The sequence below is a fragment of the Sciurus vulgaris genome, assembly GCF_902686455.1.
Source record: "Sciurus vulgaris genome assembly, chromosome: 12".
NCBI lineage: Eukaryota > Metazoa > Chordata > Mammalia > Rodentia > Sciuridae > Sciurus > Sciurus vulgaris.
This window is the reverse complement of record NC_136473.1, coordinates 36,032,737-36,043,231: the sequence shown is the minus strand read 5'-3', so window position 1 is coordinate 36,043,231 and position 10,495 is coordinate 36,032,737. Positions and strand designations below refer to the sequence as shown.

Here is a 10,495-nt window from a genome sequence, read left to right as displayed (position 1 = left end):
AGTGGTGATTGATCTGTTCTTAAGTTGTGCCCCATAACACTGCAATGTGTGATCTTGGATTTTTTAGTTTCTTTTTTTTCTTACTTATGGATTCATGTGGATGGTTATTATACCTGGTTCTGCTGAACTAAATTTCCTCTCACCTCGGATTTTTTTATCAGTTCATACCTCAAAACTTACAGAAACCATTTGACCTTTTTTTTTCAAGTAACATTTTAAAAACTCTTTAAAAATTAAAACATTGTATATATAGGTAAAGTCTCCCTGAAAGCAAAACATAGAGTAGGTCACTCCCCATATAAGTTAACAACAGCAGAATGCAAATCTTAATTTTATGAAAATGGGCACAAAATAAAGAATATATAAGGGAAAATGGGGATAGAATGAGCTTAAATTGTGGTTTAGAATTCATAAAAATTTTCTAAGAACTAAAAAAATTTTTTTTGTTATTCAAATCTCCTGTTAAATGATATGTTCAGTCATGTTTTCTAGTTTACTTTTTTTAATGAATATATTATATATTTTAATTGTTCTGCTTTGTAAATTTTGCAAAGCTTATCAACATGTATACATTACAGTAGCATTTTACCACCATAAAATCAATTTAACAAAGCAACCACAACAACAACAAAAAATAAATGACCTAAGTCTCATGTTAGTATAACTATAGTACACACATATATAAAAGATCTTAAAAACAGACAGGGGAGATGGACTATTGATTAGACCTAGAGCTGACATTTTTTTTTTATTGTAAACAAATGATATACATGTTGTTTCTCTGTTTGTACATGCAGTAAAGGCATACCATTTGTGTAATCATAAATTTACATAGGGTAATGGTGTTTGATTCATTCTGTTTTTTTCCCTCTCACCTATCTTTTCCTTCTATACAAGTCCTTCTTCTTGCCCCGCTCCCTAACCCTAATCCTAACCCTAACCCTAACACTAACCCTCTCACCCCAATTATGTGTCATCATCCACTTATCAGCAAGATCATTAGTCCTTTGGTTTTTTGAGATTGGCTTATCTCACTTAGTATGATATTCTCCAATTTCATCCATTTGCCTGCAAATGCCGTAATTTTATCCTTCTTTATGGCTGAGTAATATTCCATTGTGTGTGTGTGTGTGTGTGTGTGTGTGTGTGTGTGTGTGTGTATAGTTTCTTTATCCATTCATTAACTGAAGGACAACTAGGTTGGTTCCACAATCTGGCTATTGAGAATTGAGCAGCTATGTACATTGATGTGGCTGTATCTCTGTAGTATGCTGATATTAAGTTCTTTGGGTATAGGCCAAGGAGTGGGATAGCTGGGTCAAATGGTGGTTCCATTCCAAGCTCTCTGAGCAACATCCGTACTACTTTATAGAGTGGCTGCACTAATTTGCAAACCCACCAGCAATGTATGAGTGTACCTTTTTCCCCACATCCTTGCCAACACCTATTGTTGCTTGTGTTCTTGATAATCACCATTCTAACTGGGGTGAGATGGAATCTTAGGGTAGTTTTGATTTGCATTTCTCTTATTACTAGAGCTGTTGAACATTTTTTCATATATCTGTTGGTTGCTTGTACGTGTTCTTCTGTGAAGTGTCTGTTCATTTCCTTAGCCCATTTGTTGGTTTATTTGTATTCTTGGTGTAGAGTTTTTTTGAGTTCTTTATTTATTCTGGAAATTAGCGCTCTATCTGAAGTGTGAGTGGCAAAGATTTTCTTCCACCCTGTAGGCTCTCTCTTCACATTACTGATAGTTTCCTTTGGAGCAGGCCCCACCCAGTGAGAGCTTTTCTGCACAGAGGGGACCCGCAGGTGGCTTCTTGGACCAGGGCAGGGCAGCGAGAGACTTCCCCTAGCAGCCCTAATCCCTCCCACGGCAGGCCTGGTCCACAGCCAGCTTCTTGGAGCAAGCCCGCCCAGTGAGAGCTTTTCCGCACAGAGCCAACCCCAAGCCCCAGACCCAGCGTGAGACCCCAGCCTGCATTGGCTTCTGGGACCAAGGCAGGAGAGGGAGAGGCTTTCCCTGAGCAGCCTGGCTCCCTCAGGTAGGGGCAGGCCCAGTCTATAGCCAGCTTCTAGAGGCAGGACCATCCAGTGAGAGAATTTCCCTGCAAAACCAGCCCCCAACCCTGGACCCAGTAGCAGGCTAGGAGCAACTTTCTTTGGAAGTATTGCATTATCCAGTTCCTCCAAGACTTCAGGCTACTGAAGGCTGGGAGGGTGATACACTGGAAATCTATGGACACTATAAGCCAATACAGGAAATCTGCAATATCTCAGAGTCCCACTGATATCTGACCAATATGAGAAAACAAGGGAAGAAAATGTCCCAAACAAACCTAGATACTATATCAACAAAACCCAATGACAGCACAGCAGAAGAAATGTCAGAAAGGGAGTTCAGAATGTACATAATTAAAACAATCAGGGAAGCAAATGAGGAGATTAAAGAGCAGATGCAGGCATTGAAGGAAGAGATGAAAGAGCAAATGCAGGAATTAAATGATCGCACCAATCAACAGTTGAAAGAGCAAATACAGGAAGCAAGAGATCATTTCAATAAAGAGTTAGAGATAATAAAAAAACAAACAGAAATCCTTGAAATGAAAGAAACAATAAACCAAGTTAAAAGCTCCATACAAAGCATAACCAATAGGATAGAAACCTTCTAAGGTTTCTAAGCATAACCACCTAGAAGACAGAACCTCAGACATTGAAGACAAAATATTTAATCTTGAAAACAAAATTGATGAAACAGAGAAGATGGTAATTTACTCTTAATTATGTTCTATTCTTTTTATAATGGAAAACTGATTTTATTAGTATCTCCAAAGCCAAACAAGACTTTAAAACTATTAAAATATTTCATAAAGCATAAAGGTATTTTCACATTTGCTATAATCATAGCAAATATATTTCTTGGCATAAAGCATAGTCTTTGGAGTTTAAAATATCCCAGCTGCAAGATTATGTATATCAAACTCCCATTGTTGTTTAAGTAATAGTGGATTAATCAAATTAAAAGTTAGACTATAAAATAGAATGGAAATAATTTACTCATAAGATTCATATTAAAATCATCTTTATACAATATTATTCTCATTTGAAGGTGGAATCAACCCTGAAGGGAACTTGCTTCTCCTTTCAGAATGTGGAGGTAGGGGGGAAAAATTCAGCTCTTGGCAGTGGATGAGGATGAAAATGCCTCAGTGAATAGACATTGTGCATTGGATTGGAGGAGTTCTTCTGGTTCCGATGGTCTACCATAATTAGAATAGTAACCATCTTTCTTTTGTAGAAGCGAAGGTGGATCAGAATATGGTCGGGCTGGTGGACAGATCATCCTCTTACCTTCTGGTTCCTGTGGCAATGACAGGGGCTGTGTAAGCAGGTGCTCTATAGGATCAGTTACCATATCAGAGCTTGATTCTCTTCTTTCATTGCTAATCTGATGGTCCTGAGGATCCTCTGGGCCTCCTGAGCCTCTTCCTCCTTCCTCTGGATGTAAAGGTGACAACCTGAGTGGACCCTTCTTTTCCAAAGGAAAAGCTCTCGTTTCACATGAAGGTCCACTCAATGGTGAGGGACCATATGGGGACTGCCCTCTGGCAAATGCTGTATTTGAAACATCAAGTGCATAAAGATCTTCTTCTAAAAGTTTAAATTTAAACTCCATTTCCATTAATTTTTGTCTGTTGTGAGCATTTACATCTTTAAATACTTGAGGTTCTTTTCAGCACTCCAGGCTGCCAAAGAATTATCACGTGCTTTTTTCTCATAGAAAATACTCTGCCTCTGATAATAATGAATGGTTGCATCCAATTCTTCCTCAAGATCTTTGGCTCACTTACTGTAGGTCTCCAGCTCTTCAGCTGCATGCCTAATCTTTTAATCAACTTTGGAAAACCTCTCCTCTTCCTCTAACTGGCACTTTTCCTCTATTCTTAATTTCCTGTGGAGCTTCATTGCATTTTCTTGGTACTGTTCCATCTTTACTTTAAATTTCTGTTGAAGCTTCTGAGTCTCATTTTCAAACTGTGTATTTTCTGACTGCAAAGATTCTTGTTCAGTCTGAAGATTTTTAATATGTCCTATAAGATCATCTTTTGTTTTATCTACTTCAGACAGTAAAGTACAAATTTGACTTCTTTCTCCTTCTAAGGTTTCTAAAGAGGCATTTAACTCAGCAGCATAAACCAGTTCCTTCAAAGCTTCTTTTGGCTAATTATCTAAGTGAGCACCAATTTATGATTCACTCTTCCATCTCCAGCTCCAAGTTACCGTCATCTGTTCGGTCTTCTCTAAGCACAGGAGCTTGATCTTTCATCTTTAGCAAGCGTTCGGTCAGAGATTTAATGTGATTTTCTTTACCACGCAGAACTTGTTCTGCCTGTACTTTAGAGTCTTCAGTTGTTCTTTTTTGTTTATTAAGGTCACTCACTTTTTCCTTCCATACTTCAGCTTCTTGTAAAAGGTGTTTCTGACTTTCCTGCAGTTGAGAATTTTCATTCAAACCCTCTTTTATTGCTACCTTAAGTCCTTCTTCATTCATTTGAAGTATTCTGAAGGTTGTTTTAGCTTCAGCTACTTGTGATTTGAGGGATTTTGATTCCTCTGCTAGGGACTTTACCCGTTTTGCAATATCTGCCATTGATTCATCCTGTTTGGAACATTTAGATTTCTGTTCTTTTGGCTCTTTCTCTAGAAAGAGTATTTTAACCTCAAGTTTAGTTTTGGAACTATTCAGCATTTCATGTACTATCTCCAAATGTTGCACTTCTTTTGATGTCTTCTCACAATTGGCAACCTTTAAAGATAACTGTAAGCCTTCATGCTCCTTTTGAAGAAGGCTGACTTTATCAAGTAGTTTACATTTTTCTTCAATTTGTTCAGAAAATTTTAGAGCAAGCTTTTTTTCTCTTTTCCCATAAAGCCTGCTTCTAACAGACTGAACACTTCTCCACAAAAACAAGAGAACAGTAAAAAATCCAATAGCTGCACATATTACCAGCTCCCAACAAAAGGTATCAGGATTAGGGCCTGGTCTTCCATCTTCAGGCAATGTTGGCACAACCCTGAATATTTTTTCCAGACCCAGGTCCCAGGAAGACTGAGGGGCGTCCCTTGGCCCATCCATCCTGCCAAAACTACTTTGGCAACTACATCCTGCCCAGCCATGAAAACAGGGTGCGGACACCAGACTATAGGTGGGAGCCCAAACCTGCACTGTGTGACCAAGCCACTCACTAGGAACAGAATGCTTGAGGCAGGTGTGGAGCCAGGAAACTGGCCCCTGGCCCATTGCTATGCCTTGCCCACTGGCTTTGTGACCTCACTGCCTTCAGCGACATTCCTGGCCCCTCCCCCTCCGCTATGCTCCACCCATTCCCAAAGCAGCACAGGTTCAAGCTGCTCCCACTGGAGCCTCTTGTCACCCACCCCTCTGGTTTCGGTCAGGAGCCACAATGCTTATTAAGTGCTACTTATTCTGTGCAATCAAAATATCATCCAGTTGATATAACTAAAATTCTAAAGCTTACTAAACCTTTTTGTGAGAGCTTTAAGGCCATATATTTATAGCTGTCCCACATGCTCTTTTGTTTTAATGACTCAATCCTTTCTGTTCCCTCCCCTTTTCCTTCCTTTTTTCTTTTCCCATTCCTCCTTTTCCCTTCCATCCTGTCCTTTTCTTGCAGTGTTGTGGGTTAAACTCCAAGGCCTTGTGCATGCTAGGCAAGCTCTCTACCACTGAGCTTCATTCCCAGCCCTATTGAAACTTTGTATGGAAGTAATTTGAATTACTTCTATAGAAAAACAGAAATGGTGGGAACCCCTCCAAACTCATTTTATGAGGTTAATATCACCCTGGTACCAAAACCAGACAAAGACCTATCTAGCAAAGAGCACTTCAGACCAATATCCCTGGTGAACACAGATGCAAAAATTCTCAATAAAATTCTGGCAAATCATGTTAAAAAACATATTAAAAAGACAGTGCACCATAATCATGCAAGATTCAGCCCAGGGATGCAGGGTTGTTTCAACACATGGAATTCAATAAATGTAATTCATCACATCAATAGACTTAAAAACAAGAATCACATGATCATGTGAATAAACGCAGAAAAAATATTTGACAAATACAGCACCCCTTCATTTTCAAAACACGAGAAAAACCAGGGAGAGTAGGAACATATATTAACATTGTAAAAGCCACACATGATAAACCCAAGGCCAACATAATTCTAAACAGAGGAAAATTGAAAGTGTTCCCCCAAAACTGGAACAAGACATGGATGCCCTGTTTCTCCACTTTTATTCAACATGGTTCCTGAATCTAGCCTGAGCAATAAGACAGAAGAAATTAAAGATACACAAACAGATAAAGAATTCAAACTATCGGTATTTACTGCTGACCTGATTCTATATTTAGAAGATCCAAAAAAATTCCATGAAAAAATTTCTGGAATAAATGAATTCAACAAAGTAGCAGGAAAATCAATACCCATAAATCAAATGCATTGCTATATATCAGCAATGAATCCAGTGAAAGAGAAAGAAAACTCCCCCATTCACAGTAGCCTAAAAAAAAACAAAAACAAAAACAACAAAAAAACACCTTGGGCATCACTCTAACAAAAGAGGTGAATGACCTCTACAATGAAAACTACAGAACACTAAAGAAGGGTACTGAAGAAGACCTTAGAAGATGGGAAGACCTCCCATGCTCCTGGATAGGCAGGGTTAATATTGTCAAAATGTCCATAAGACAAAAAGTATTATACAAATTTAATGCAATTCCTATAAAAATCCCAATGACATTCTTCATATAACTAGAAGAAGCAATCAGGAAATTCATTTGGAAAAATAAGAGACCAAGAATAGCCAAAGCAATCCTTAGCAAGAAAAGTGAAGCAGGAGGTACCACAATACCAGACCTCAAACTATAATAATATAAAAGGTATAATAATAAAAATAGCATGGTATGGGTACCAAAATAGACAGGTAGACCAATGGTACAAAACAGAAGACACAGAGACAAACCGACATAAATACAGTTATACTAGACAAAGGCACCAAAAACATTCACTGAAGAAAAGATAGCCTCTTCAAAAAGTGATTCTGGGAAAAGTGGAAAGCCACATGTAACAAAATGATATTAAACCTTTATCTGTCACCCTGTATACAACTCAACTCACAGTGGATCAAAGACTTAGGTACTAGACAGAGACCCTGCTCCTACTGGAAGAGAAAGTAGGTGCAAATCTTCACCATGATGGCCTAGGATCTGACTTCCAAAAGACCCCTAAAGTATAAGAAGTTAAATTAAGAATCAATGAATGGATGGATTCAAAGTAAAAAGCTTATTCTCAGCAAAAGAAATCATCAATTATGTGAAGAGAGAGACTACAGATTGGGAGAAAATCTTTACCACATGCACCTCAAATAAAGCATTAATCTCCAGGATATATAAAGAACTCAAAAAAACTTAACACCAAAAAAAATTAACCCAATCAATAAATGGGCTAAGAAACTGGGTAGACATTTCACAGAAGATATACAATCAATCAATAAATATATGAAAAAATGTTCAACATGTCTAGCAATAAGAGAAATGCCAATCAAATCTAAGATTTCATCTTAGTCCAATCAGAATGGCAATTACCAAGAATACAAGCTACAATAAATGTTGGTGAGGACGTGGGGGGAAAGTACACTCATACATTGCTGTTAGGAATGCAGATTGGTGCAGCCACTCTGGAAAGCAGTGTGGAGATTCCTTAGAAAACTTGGAATGGAACCACCATTTGAACAAGCTATCCCACACCTCAGGTTATACCAAAGGACTTAAAATCAGTATACTACAGTGAAAAAGCCACAGCAATGTTTATAGCAGCTCAATTCACAAAAGCTGAATTATGAAACCAATCTAGATGCCCTTCAACAGATGAATGGATGAAGAAAATGAGTATACACAATGGAATAATATTACTCAGTCATGAAGAAGAATAAAATTATGGAATTTGTACGTAAATGGATGGAATTGGAGAATATCATGCTAAGTGAAATAAGCCAATCCCAAAAAGCCAAAGGCCGAATGTTTTTTCTGATAAGTGGATGCTGATAAATCATTGTTGTGGGGTGATTAAGGGAAGAATGGAGGAACACTAGATTGTGTAGAGGGAAATGAGATGAGGGGAGGACTGGCAGGGAAGGAAAGATGGTGGAGTGAGACAAACATCAGTACTCTGTACACATACATGAATGGTGTGACTACATGGTGTAAAGAGGAATGAAAAGCTGTATACCTTTTGTGTACCATGAAGTAACACATTTTGCTGTTATGTCTAACTAAGTAGAAACAATAAAAAATAAATTAAATAAAATATATAAATGCCTCAGATCATCTGAGGTGTACTCTAAACTTAACATCACATTCTAGAAGAGCATCCAAACTAGTGCCCTCGGAGACTCTGCCAGAAGAACAGGAAGGTGTGGTTCCCACTCATCTGCATAGAGAAAATATGTGAGGCCTTGGAAACCAAAGGGAACCAAAATTCTAAAATGCACCTCCTGTGGAATATTTCACTCACTGGAATATCTTAAACATTATAAAACACCTTTAAAATAGTATGAGTTGAAGGGCAAAAGATCTACTTGCCACAGAACACAGCATGGGAGGCAATTGAGTTATCTCCTTCAAAACTAACAAAAACTTAACTCTATCTACTGATGAGTTTGCACAAAGTCTCAACTTTCTTACCCATCTTTTGGTATGAATCCTGTATGCATTCTGAAGAGTACCTGGCTCTGTGCATTTACCTATGACAGACACCCTACTGTAAGGGTGCCCTGGCCTCATCACAAAGCACACCCATACCTTGCTCTCTGGGAGCTCCCAGAACCAAGGGCCCTTAGCATCTTCACACTGACCCAACAGTTCAACTTCTAGAAAGACAGTAGTCAGCAATACACAGAAATATTCAGAGACAAAAATATTCTCTTTACCAGAAAAGTAAGCTAAACACTCAAACATTAGGAGGTGGCTCAAATGATTATAAAAAATTTTTGTAATAGAATGTTAAATTATGGTCAAAATTCTATTAAAAAGGAATCTAGTAGTACATGTTTTATTAAATAAAAATCAGACCCCACACAGTGTGTAGTTAAGCCTACTTAACATTTACACACATACAAATATGCTATAACTTGCAGTGCACACACAGAGACGTGTATCTGAATGGCGGATTGTAAACTATTTAAATTTTACCCTTTCCACATCACAGTATCCTCTTTAAGACTTTTCTATAATGTAGAATGTACAATACCAAATATAAAACTTAATATTTTAAAGAAATAAGTTATTGTGGCTACCTCATGGAAAAAAATTACTAATCTGATAGTGATTCTATAAATAAAAATCCACTGTAATTTTTACAGTAAAAAAAAATTCCTCAATTTTGTCTCCACCATCTCTACTCTTAGCCTGTCCTCATGTGCAGTCACCTTCACCATCTAAGGAGGCCTACACCGCGAGTTCCTCATGACTGGCACAGGAGATATGTCGGGAATGCAGGGCCAGGCAGGAAAAAAGCTCAGGGACACTGCCAACACACTTAAGGGATGTTCGGCCCTTAGTCTCTCAGCCGTAGGCATGAGCTGTGACATGATGCCACATCAGCTTGCAGAAGCAGAGTCTCTGAGTGGAGGTGACAGAGGAACCCGTACAGTAGAGAATTAGAATGCAAACTCTAACACCAACGTAATATTAGGCAAGAGTCAAGAGAAGAATGTGTCAAACCTGATTGCTTTTGGCAAAATATGTTAAGAAGTACAGTATTAGTTAACAGGAATTAAAACCAAGAAATTTTAAAAATTTCAAATTATCTAACATAACAATACCTTTGTTATGGGGTTCCACGATGAAACGCTGTTCAGTGCTTCTGCATAGAAGTGGGAATCTGCACAAGCTACAATGTCTCCGTAGCAGAGAAGTGTTGCAGGTCCTAACGACAGTCCATGCCTTCAAGTGTGGCAGCAGACCCCAGCAGCTCACCATCCATTTCTTCTCAATTAGAGGAATTGCTGCTGCCACAGTGCTTAAAAAGAAGCAGAACACCACTCTCCCACTGGAGTCGCCACACCACGTCTTCATCACAGCACTCTGCTAGGGGTTTATATAGCCCTTGTCTCACTACTATTGGTCCACCCTTACGCTAATTAGGGTTTGAAAGAAAGACCAATGATATTGGTCCAAATTTGTGCTAATTAGTGCGTATTAATGCTACCAGTCCAAAATTATGCCAATTAGTGCATGGAAACATATATCTCTATTGGTCAGTTTTTAAAAATATTTATAGTAGATTCATTCATGACAGTTAATCAACTTGTGAATGAATCGGCTGGGTGTAGCTCAGCTGCAAAGCACTTGCCTGAAATCTTCAAGTCCTGGGTTCAATCCCCAGTTCCAAAAAAGAAAAGACAAAAAAAGAGA

General features: G+C 38.3%; 1 pseudogene across 1 annotated transcript; it reads right to left on the bottom strand.

Moving 5' to 3' along the window:
- Positions 1-3,172: 3,172 nt before the first annotated feature.
- LOC306641365 (melanoma inhibitory activity protein 2-like) lies at positions 3,173-5,215 on the bottom strand (annotated as a pseudogene). Its single transcript has one exon. The product of its transcript is annotated as a melanoma inhibitory activity protein 2-like (transcript).
- Between the last annotated feature and the right edge of the window lie 5,280 nt (positions 5,216-10,495).